Genomic DNA, 9,606 nt, shown 5'->3' on the forward strand with positions numbered 1-9,606 from the left:
CTATAAATGATCAAAGACCAAAGCTAATAATGTAAATGGAATTGTTACTGAGGGCTTGATAAACATGGGTGCAGATGTAAATATCATTACTCCAGAATCTTGGCATCCGAATTGGCCTCATCAAGAGGCAGATATTCAGTTCCTAGGAATTAAAACCCTATCTCAAGTAAAACAATGCATGAAATGGGGTAAAAGCATTGGGCCAAAAGAATAAAAGGAAGGCTGAGGCTTTATGTAGCTAATACTGCAATGAATTTATGCGGTTATGACCTGTTGCAGCAATGAAATATTGAGGTTAACATTCCTACAGTCCCCAAAACTTAAGACAAAGGTCATCAGACATTCAGACTGTACAAGAACAGAAAACAACTAGAAAATCTTCAGAGATTCTAATGGTCTTGCCTTTAAAATGGTTAACTGAGAAACCAATATGGGTTAAACAATGGTTTCTAACAGAAAGCTTTAAAACAGTTGGTACAGGAGAAACTAGATGCTCAACATATTAAAAATTCTACCAGTCCTTAAAATTCTCCTGTATTTGTTGTTAAAAAGAAAAATGAGAGCAGGCAGCTCTCATATCTCTCGGTGACTGCCACTGAGGCCTGCCGCAGTTGCTCTTGGGTTCTTCTGCCGAACCACCATGTCACAGAGCGGGGAGGAGAACCTGCAGGGCTCCTGGGTAGAACTGCACTTCAGCAATGGGAATGGGAACAGTGTTCCAGCCTCTGTCTCTATTTATAATGGGGGCATGGAAAAAATACTGCTGGATGCTCAGCATGAATCTGGATGAAGTAGCTCCAAGAGTTCTCATTGTGACAGCCCACCTCGCTCCCAGACACCACAAGATACCAACAGATCTGAAACAGACACTCACAGCTTTGGAGAGAAAAACAGCACTCTGTCTGAGGAAGACTATCTTGAGAGAAGAAGAGAGGTTGAAAGCATCTTGAAGAAAAACTCGGACTGGATATGGGATTGGTCAAGTCGGCCAGAAAATATCACCCCCAAGGAGTTCCTTTTTAAACATCCAAAGTGAACAACTACTCTCAGCATGAAAAATACAAGTGAAGAAAGGGGGCATTTTCTCAGCAGACTTTCTGAAGGTTTTTCTTCCATCTCTGTTGCTGTCTCATCTGCTGGCCATTGGATTGGGGATCTACATTGGAAGGCGTCTGACAACTTCCACTAGCACCTTTTGATGGAAGAATGGATCTGACTTTCATTAACACAGTGTGGATTCTGTAGGGATAAGTCCCGCCCCTTAGGGGGCGTGTTCGCCTCTGGCTAATGTTGGCCTATAAATTTGGCAAGCATGCTCCCAGCTGCCCCCTTCTGCTTTCCTGCTCTCCACGGGAACGGTGGTTCTGTAAGTCTATTTCGCTATTAAAGCTATATATATTTTTACAATCTGTCTGCATTCGTTTATGCCATTATATTTTGGCGCCCAACGTGAGCTATTTTGCCCCTGACTCAAGCGGGTAGCCCGCTAGCTAACACAGCACCCTCCCGGGTGCTGTTTTTTAGTTCGTGACTCCGGCCTCAGTGCCGAGTCCGAGACATACTCAGCCACACAGGCCCATTCTGCCTGCCTTGGCTAAGTTTGCAGCAGAACCCCACTGCCTGAATTAGCAGAAGCTCAAGTACCTGCGGTTTTGCAACAAAAGCTGCCACAGCAGCAGATTTGGTCTGATACAAAGTGACTTGGCCTGGCGGTGGTGGCGCACGCTTTGATACCAGCACTTGGGAGGCAAAGGCGGGCGGATCTCTGTGAGTTTGAGGCTGGCCAGGCAGTGGTAGTGCACACCTTTAATCCCAGCACTTGGGAAGCAGAGGCAGGTGGATCTCTGTGAGTTTGAGGCCAGCTAGGCAGTGGTAGCGCACGCCTTTAATCCCAGCACTTGGGAAGCAGAGGCAGGCGGATCTCTGTGAGTTTGAGGCCGGCCAGGCGGTGGTAGCACAAGCCTTTAATCCCAGCACTTGGGAGGCAGAGACAGGCGGATCTCTGTGAGTTTGAGGCCAGCCTGGTCTACAAGAGCTAGTTACAGGACAGGCTCCAAAAACACAGAGACCACCACTGGCAGGAACCTATCATTGCAGGTAAAAAAATTTTTCTTTTATAAATAAAATGTCTGAACACATTAGTATTCAAGAATTTGACAGTTTTTTTAATTGTACCATGTGGGAGATTTTACAAGAGGTGTCTATCACCCCACATCTATGGATCCTTCTGGGATTCGTAGTTTTCATTGGCACTAAATGGTTTGATAATAGAAATATGATAAAGTCTTTACGAGACAAATCCAGGATTCGTAAGGCAGAGATTGAACACTTAAAAACAATTGAGAATGACAACAATCTTCTCAAGAATCAGTTTGAAGTTCTTCAGGCTGATAACAATCTTCTCAAGAATCACTTTGAAGTTCTCCAGGCTGATGTTAAGGAGAAATTCATTACTATGGAAGAGGGAACAGCTGATTTGGACCATAAGCTTCAGTCCCTTTCTGTAGGAACTGAAACATTAGTGTCTGATATTAAGGAGAAATTCATTACTATAAAAGAGGGAACAGCTGATTTGGACCATAAGATTCAGTCCCTTTCTGTAGGAAATGAAACATTAACTGAGAGAATCAAAACTGCTGAATGTGACAATCGGATTTTGTCTAAAGCTTATGACAGATTGACAGAAAGATTGTCAATACAAGAAGGCACGGTTTATGCCATAAAAATTATGTCCAAAGATGAGATGTTATCTCTAACGGACAAACTTCATACTTTAGAATCCTCAGTGAAGGCTTTGGAACATAATTCTGGACAGGAGATTCAGACATTGCAGAAGGCAATGGTGAATAGAATCGAAAAGATTGAGGAATTTCTAAATTCTGATGAAGAAGAGCAAAGGGAAGAAAGGCAAATTTTAACTACATCTGTGGGTAAATCTCTCCGGGACAATTTCCACAAAGCTCTACCTACATCTCTACCTGCCTTTCCAGTAATAACAACAGAGAAGGTGATTGGTTCCAGAAACCCTAGGGTCATCAAGGAGGATACATGGGAGCCTGTCCATATGAATGACCTCAAGGAAATTAAACAGGCTGTCATGACTTTTGGGATGCAAGCCTCTTTTGTTAAAGAGATGCTAAGATCTTGGGCCACAACATGCAGAGCAACCCCCTCGGACTGGCTCCAGCTGAGCTCTGCGGTACTTGAGAGTGGACCGCAATTGAAATGGAAATGCTTATTCAGGCAAGAGGCTAGACTCTTAGAACAGCAGGAAAAAGTGAAGGGAATTGACATTTCCCTAGATAAAATTCTAGGTGAAGGGCTCTTTTCCGACCCTCAGGAACGAGCTGATTTGGATGAAAACACACTCTCCATGTGTACTACAGCAGCCTTAAGGGCTTGGGACAGGGTACAAGACCCAGGACAGAGAATGGAATCATTTGTCAGAGTTAAACAGGGTCAGAGAGAAACCTTTAGTGACTTTTTACAAAGATTAACTAAGGCTGTACAAATAGGGATATCTGACCCAGAAGCAAGACGTATAATGATTGAGTCTTTGGCTTATGAAAATGCAAATGTGGAATGCAAAAGGATTTTGGGGCCTTTAAAGCTCAGATCAGTGCCCTTGGAAGAATGGGTCTTGCATACACTCAATGTTGATACGTTTGATTATGGCACTGAAGCATGGGTAGAAGAAGCAATTTCCAATGGTAAAAGGAGACACAGAATACCAAATGTTTTAATTGTGGCAAAATGGGTCATATGAAAAGGAATTGTAGACAACGGATTTTCAGAAATAATAATAATAATGCATCTTTCAGAAATAATAATAATAATGCATCTTCTAGAAATAACAGAAATAGGAGGACTCAGCCTTCAGGTTTATGTAGAAGATGTGGAAAAGGCAGACATTGGACGAATGAATGCAGGCCAACAAGAGCTATCTCTTGTATCAGGCAACCTGATACAGTTGGGAAACGTGAGAGGGGGGCCTCACAGGCCCCCATGGCAAACATGGTTCAGTCATTTCCAGTTTCTGCAGAGAACGTGCCTCATCAGGACAATTAGGAAGCCCCATGCCTACTGTTACAAGCAATAATGATCAGAAAGATAAGTTACGTGTGTTTTGGCAAACTTCTATAAATGATCAAAGACCTAAACTGAGAGTGTGTGTAAATGGCATTTTTATTACTGGCCTGCTGGACACAGGTGCTGATGTAAGTATCATTACCCCAGAATCTTGGCATCTGTATTGGCCTCTTCAGAATGTAAATGTTCAGCTCCTGGGAATTGGAACCCTATCTCGAGTAAGGCAGAGCATGAGATGGGTTGAATGTATAGGGCCAGAGGGACAAATAGGAAAATTAAAGCCATATGTAGCCCATATCGCAATGAATTTATGGGGTCGTGACCTATTACAACAATGGAATAACGAAATTAACATTCCTGCTACTTCTAGAGCCTATATTTCTGAGAATAATATTAAAAGATATTACAAACGGAGAAAACCAGCCATTTGGGCTGTACAAGAACAAGCAATTGATGTCCCTTCAGAGATACCAACAGCCTTGCCTCCAAAATGGTTAACTAAGAAACCAATATGGACAAAGCAATGGTCTTTAGCTGAGGAAAAGTTACAGGCTTTAGAACAGCTGGTACAAGAACAATTAGATGCTGGACATATAGAAGAATCTACCAGCCCTTGGAATTCTCCTGTATTTGTGGTTAAGAAAAAACCAGGTAAATGGAGAATGGTGACAGATCTCAGGGCCATCAACAAGGTTATTCAATTTTGGATACCATCAAAATTAATAAAGGTTCGGTTTGAAGAAGAGAAGCCACTTGGAAAAGATAAATAACAATTCTTTCATAAGGATGGCGAACATACTGATGGTAAGAAATACAGATAGGTTGGAGGCAGGGTTCTTTTCTTATCTCCACAGGAAAATACTCATCTTCAAAGAAATTGAGGGACCCTGAATATTTAATTACTGATGTATGGACACATTTTGTAAGTATTAATTTTTATATATGTCTTATTAAACATTTCTTTATAAATATATAGAGCTGGTTTTGAAGTTGGACTCTGGCTCAGTCCCTCTCCAATTCCAAGCCTGTTAGTAAGAGAAAAACCCAGAGTTTCTGGAGTTTCTCTCTCATGTCAAGAGCCATGATATGGGACAGAAAGAAATATGAGTTTAGAAAACATCTTTGCTTTTCTTCATATCTATCATACTTTTCATTGAATATATCTATCATGCCTTTCATTGAATATATATATGCATGTCTATATGATTAATGTTTAAGTTTTTCACAATGAACAATGAATTTTTCCTGAAGTGACATTTGAAGTTTCCAGGAAGAAGATGGGGCCCCACAACAACAACTCTACCTGGTTGATAGGACGTTATGATACTGATAGCTGTACTACAAGACCTGTTTTGGATACCAGCTGCACAAGACGATCCCAACTTGGTCAGCTGAAATGGTGCATATTTTGTACAACATTCTGGCCAGACCTCCACAAAATACTCAGAGACTATTTTCAATTTTAAAAGACATTGATCTTGAAATTTAACCATCATTTTACTTTCACAGGATCTCCCAGAAAGAACATCGCCCCTATGACAGCTGGAAGTAATTCTAGAGGATGACATCCCCTCTCCCAGTAAAGTTTACCCCTGGGTTTAGGGACATCATTTAGGGGTTGGGAGGTTGGGGGAGGAATTTTATAAGTTCAGGGATCATTTTGAAAAAAAAAAGAGGGATGATGGGATAATAGATTTATAATTGTGAGTTACTGCTTTTAGACAAATATATTGGTATTGCTTCTTCTATATTGATACAAAGTTAAATTATATTGACTATTGTATGCATGCATGTTTCTATGTCTGTTTAAAACATTTTTATGTATTGACATATATTGTATTGATATATATATATAGTATATATTTACCATATTGCAGTTTACATTTCTACCTCTGATTAAGATACTTATATAATGTTTGTGTATTAATATATATTTGCCATATTGCAATGTTTATTTGTAAAGTGTTTATATTTGGAGGTCATTATCCTCATTTGTTACACAGTTGTTTATTGTCTTAGTCTTTAAGTTAGATAGATATTGAGAATTATATAGATAAATAGTCATCTAAGTTTGTCATTTATAATTAGACTAATCAGGTTCTCTAGATATATAGAGATTATACTCAGTATAGATAGATAATCTTCGACTCTTCAAAGAGCTGTAGAAAATGGCCTTTAATCTAACTCAGAGTTTCATGATAGTGAGACACAATTGCTCCTGGCAACACTGCTCTATTCCTGAGAGAATATTGAGCACCAAAGACACTCCATCTGGAGCCTTTCTATTTGGCAGAACTGGCCTTTGGGCAAAGAAATGCCCATACTTCAACCACTGACAGAGATACAGAGCATGCATCAATGGATAAAACAGGACTGTCATATCCTGTATGTGATATGACAAGTAGTGAGTAGTGATAGCAATAGAAGATAAATAGCAAAACATCATCAGATTTAGTACTCACATTTAATAGAGATGACTTGAGTAGCCATTGAGGGAACAAACAAAAGATAATGACAGAAATCATCTGGAAAAGTCCTAATTGAAGCAGCCATTTGGAATTCTTGATTGAGAGACCCAGGTGAGGCTTTCCAGTTGTTGTTATTTTTGTTTGTTTATTGTTTTTTAAAGAATAGCAAGAAGCAGATGACTGGAGAAGTTGAAGCGGTCATCTGGATTCTCAAGCCAACTTTCGCTCCATGGGTGAGGTTTCCATGGCTGAATTTCTGGCTTCCTGTTCCTACTGAGGCGTTTTTATACCATCTGATAAACGATAGTCTTGGAAATGGTTAGCGTTTTAGTCATTATCAAGGACACAGTATTTTATTCCTGGGCTGTTTTGCTCTTTCTTTCCTCCATTCATAGAATTAGGTGCCCATCCAGCCCTAGAAAAAGGTATTTTGGAGAACATTTGGAGACCACTGGAAACAAATATGCTAGAGTTGGTACAAGAGAGGCCTTGCTTTCATCATCCATTTTGAACAAGTTTAAACAGCACAGAACAGTTTACCAGTAAAATGCACATTATACTTGATTATGAAAATATTAACAAAAAATTAACAAAGAATGTTGTTCTCTTGTGAGTCTTTAACATCTGTACCCTTGATGTGCACAAAACAAAAGCCTTTGGCTAAACAGTGCTGGGTTTCACCACACTCCTCTTGCAGTCTGTGACTGAGCATCAGTAACTAAGACCAGCTAGCTTATTCCACCTTTAGATGTTTAGTGTAGTGCTGACTGGATGGTGGTAACTGTTAGAAAGATGGCTGCTATTCTTACTGAAATTGTTTGTTTATTTTGTTTGTTTGTTTTTTGTTTTTTTGAGACAGTTTCTCTGTAACTTTGGAGTCTGTCCTAAAATTCACTCTGTAGACCAGACTGGTTTCTGCCTCCCAAGTGCTGGGATTAAAGGCATGCACCACCACCGCCTGGCGAAATTCTGTTATTTTAATATGGAATAAGCTTTCATGTGAGGAAAAGTTCAGTAAGATAAACATCTAGTACTAAATGAAACATATCTAACATGGTTTGTGGTAGCTGCTAGAAACTGTTAAATATTGGAACTGTGGCAGAGTGACATATTCAGGGTGAAGAGGATGACTTTCTTGATTCAGTAGCTATGTGGTTTTTAAAGGTTCTTTCCTAGATTGGCTTGTAAGCATATAAATACGTTACTCTATTTTCAACTAGTGTCCCAATTTTAAGGTGACCCTGTTAGATTGATAGTGTAGCAGTAGGACTAAGTGACTTATCCAAGATTAAGCCCAGCCGTATTAGCATTAAGGACTAGTTACAGCTGGGGGAAAGAGCTCCGAATCTACTTTAGAAGTAGATGAAATTTCAATAGTTGAATCATGAGTTGAAAAATATTATTTGTCTTGATTATGAAGATGGACTATTTTGTCATAAAATAGAAACAAATATGTATCAAGACATAGTTTTTCACCTGTCTTAAGATGTCAGAGTGGTATCTTCATTTCTAGGCTTAGTTTTCCAGGCAGCGCTGTTACCATTTGTGCACATGGATGTGTATAGTGGTTGTCTCTAGTGTTCCAGAAAGAAGACTGAGAGGGGAGGGGAACCATGGTAGTTTTGTCGTTATTGAGGTTCTTCTTTTTTTTATTTTCCTTTTTATTTTTCTAGACAGGGCTTCTCTGTGTAGCCTTGGTTGTCCTGGAACTCACTCTGTAGACTAGACTGGCCTCAAACTCACAGAGCTCCTCCTGTCTCTGCCTCTTGAGTGATGTGACTAAAGGCATGTGCCACCACCTGGTCTGAGACAGGTTCTTATGTAGTCCATGCTGGCCTGGAACTCACTAAAGATGACCTTGAACTCCTGAACAGGAGGCTGTTTTGATTCAGAAAGTCTACAGATCTTCCTGTGACTCCATAGTCTTCAGCAGTTTATACCAGCATCACCACCTTGTAAGAAATAAAGTCATTAGTTTGGAAAAGTCACCCAAGGTCAGTATAAAACTGGGGAGGATATTATTTTTCTATGAAGAAAAAGACTTCTTCAGGGTAAAAAATATTCTCTGTGTACTTACCAGGGCATATTGTATATTAGTAATTGGACCTAAAAGGAATGCTTTCTTCAGCAAGACACTGTGGGAAAAGATAAGAGGTATATTTCTTAGAGGCAAGGGGAAGTTGTGTTAGGGATGTAGGACACACAGTGCTGGCAGGGACAACTTCTCTGCTAAACGTTAGCCTTGAAACTGATTTTATGTTTGTTACAATTAGGTATTTGTCACAGTGTGTTCTATTTGGGAAGAAAGTTTTGTGGATATTTTTACCTACAGTTTAAACATCAGAGTAACCAAGTCAGGTTGGATGGATTGCTTGTTGTGGATGAGTTTGTGTGTACGTTGAGATGTAATGCCCTAGTTAACATTGGGATACCATTAAATTTGAATTTCAGGATGGCTCAAAGGGTAAAGGTACCGTAGGATCCCTAGAGATCACTCCTGCAAATTGTTCTCTGACCTCCACTTGTGTTTTGTGGTGCAATAGACTACTATACATATCCTCCAAATAATAAATGTAATTTTTTTAAAAAAAATTGAGTCAGTCAAACATCAAATGGCTTATTTGCTGTTGACTTAACTTTCTAGTGGTACTAGGATTTTTTTTTTCCTAATTAAAAAAATTATGGTGTGTGTGGGCTCACACATGCCATTGTGTGGATGAGGAGATCAGAGGACAACCCAGTGGTGTTGGATTCTTTCCTCTCATCTTTATGTAGGTTCTGGGGAATGCAATAATGTTATTGGTTCTGTGTCAAGTACTTTACCCACTGAACCATTCCTTTGGCCCTGTAATCCCTGCTCCCAATACCAGCATCCTTGGAGGGTGAAGCAGTTATTGACAAAAGATACTTCTGTCTTTATTACATTCTTATTTATTATTATATTCGTGAAAATAACATGTGTTTAGAGGTTTTATTGTTTTGCTCTTGACTTTAATGTAAATAGTTATTAATGTTTTAATTGTAGTCTTGCTTGATTGTAATCTTGAAC

The 9,606-nt window shown here is 39.5% G+C and overlaps 1 pseudogene; it reads left to right on the forward strand.

The window, feature by feature from the left end:
• Nucleotides 1-640: 640 nt before the first annotated feature.
• Nucleotides 641-1,209, forward strand: LOC121445500 (annotated as a pseudogene).
• The last annotated feature ends 8,397 nt before the right edge of the window (nt 1,210-9,606 follow it).

Source organism: Microtus oregoni, unplaced genomic scaffold, assembly GCF_018167655.1.
Source record: "Microtus oregoni isolate MIOR12 unplaced genomic scaffold, Mior012 000199F_ref0000230, whole genome shotgun sequence".
Classification (NCBI taxonomy): Eukaryota; Metazoa; Chordata; class Mammalia; order Rodentia; family Cricetidae; genus Microtus; species Microtus oregoni.